The sequence below is a fragment of the Physeter macrocephalus genome, unplaced genomic scaffold, assembly GCF_002837175.3.
Source record: "Physeter macrocephalus isolate SW-GA unplaced genomic scaffold, ASM283717v5 random_232, whole genome shotgun sequence".
In the NCBI taxonomy this organism is placed as follows: domain Eukaryota; kingdom Metazoa; phylum Chordata; class Mammalia; order Artiodactyla; family Physeteridae; genus Physeter; species Physeter macrocephalus.
Genome location: NW_021145518.1, coordinates 40,066 through 42,472, shown reverse-complemented (window position 1 = coordinate 42,472; position 2,407 = coordinate 40,066).

Genomic DNA, 2,407 nt, shown 5'->3' with positions numbered 1-2,407 from the left:
AAAAAAAAAAAAAAAAAAAGAATACTTTCATTAATTCAACAAATTAATTAAAACAAATACGTGTTGTGTGCTAGATCCAGAAGGAAATATGAAATTAATTTGAAAAAGGAAAAGAAATTTAAGTTCTCCAAGTACTTAGAATCTGTTTCCAAGAAAGGGTATATTTTCATGAAGTAAAAATGTAAAATGCTACATGTAATTAACAAAAGGGCTGATATTAATAAACAGATTAAGAATTGTTTAAAAAGAAATATTTTATAGCTTGAGCTGTGCATGGTGATTCCATGGGTGTATATGTATATAAAAATTCACTGAGCTCTCGATTAAGATGTGTGTATTTTACTTTAAGTAATATCTCAATTAAAAATATTTTTAAAGTGATAATTGATTCATTGAGCTATAATTTGTACACTTTTCTATATATATGATATACTTGTAAAGTCTATGCAAACACTTCACAACCATTAGGGTGGCCATTATCAAAAAAATAGAATCTAACAAGTGAAGAAAGTGAAACTCTTGTACACTCCTGGTGGGAATGTAAACTGGTTCAGCCACCATGGAAAACAGTATGGCAGTGTCTTAAAAAAATTAAAAATGGAATTACCGTATGATTCAGTAATTCCACTTCTGGGTATATACCCCAAAGGACTGAAAGCAGGGACTTGAACAGATAGTCACACACCCATGTTCATAGCAGCATGATTCGCAGTAGCCAAAGCAACTCAACTGTCCAGCAGATGAATGGATAAACAAAATATAGTATATACATACAATGGAATATTATTCTGCCTTAAGAAGGAAAGAAATTCTGACACATACTACAAATAGATAAACCTTAAGGACTTTATGCTAAATGAAATAAACCAATCACAAAGGGACAAATACTGTATGATTCCACTTATATGACGTACCTAGAGAGTAATCAAATTATCATGGAGACAGAAAGTAGAATGATGGTTGCCAGGAGTTGGGGGAGGGGGAGAGGGGGGAATTACTGTTTAATGGGGGCAGAATTTCAGTCTTGGAAGATGAAAAAAGTTCTGGAGATGGATGGTGGTGATGGCTGCACAAAAACATGAATGTACTTAATATCACAGAACTGTACACTTAAAAATAGTACATTTTATGCTATGTATTTTACCACAATTTTGAAAAAGTCAACTTAAAAATGATAAGTGATACAGAGAACAGTGAAGCAGAAAAAGGGAGGAGGCGCAAGAGGGTTTTGCAGTTTGAAACTGGCTGGTTAGGAGAAGGTGTCACTGAGCAGGTGATCTTTGAGTAAAGACCTGAAGGAGGTGAGTGAACCATCTGGAGATTTGGGGGACACTTTGGGCATAAGGAGCAAGTACAAAGGCCTTTGGAGTGGAGTGAACTGAGGGAAATACGAGGAGGTCAGAGTGGAGTGGGGGGGGGCTCCTGGGCTCCCCCAGAAAGCCCTGGTTTTAGGCTATTTAATGACCCCAACAGATTAGCACATAAAATGGGGGGTTGGCAGTGGCAGAGGCTCCAGGCGATGACGTTTCTCCGCTCCCATAAAGCCACTTCTGCAATCCCTTGGCCTCTATGACACAGGGTGCTGGCAGGGGGACAGAAAGATACTCACAGCCAACCTTAGGATGCCTCCACGACTCTGCGCAGCCGCAGCACATCTGCCATCGAGATTCCTGTGATTGGCCGATCTAAGAGGCGCTACAGCCAATCAACTGCCGGTCCAGGAGGGCTTGCGCACCCTCCCCAGCACGTTGACAGCCACGTGGGCAGCTGCTGGGAGTGCTACTGCCCTCTGCTGGGCGTGCCCAGCTATAAGTAGGAGCAGTTCGATCTGCTTAGCTGGGTCTGGGTGAAGGCACGCGTGGGCGGTGGTGGGCTCACCAACCTGGCTGCAGCCTTTAGAGCTCCCATTGTTCCTCTTCTTAGTGAGGCAGTTGCGGCTCTCATTTTCTAATTTATCCTTCCAGAAGTAGTTGATTAAAACACAGACATGTACTTTTTTTTGGGGGGGTATTTTTTTTTAAACACAGAGCCCAATAGTATGTGTGAAGCCCTGATGTAGACCCTTTAACATGCAGTCCTCAAAACAACTCAAAGAAAATAGCTTCACAGTGGAGGGTCCTGGCAGACATCACTTTAACCAAGGGGCCAAGGTTAACATCACCAGCAATAAGTCATAGTGACATCAGAAGCCCTTGGTATGGGAAGGGAGCATCACCTTTCTGGGATCCTTCTCACTAACGCAAGATCCCTACTCTAATCAAGACAAACCAAATTGAGAGACAGGCTATAAAATTACTAACCAGTACTCTTCAAAAGTGTCAAGGTCGTGAAAGACTAAGGAACTGTCACAGACCAAGGAGTCTAAGAAAACATGACAACTAAATGCCATGAGGGATCTTGGATTGGG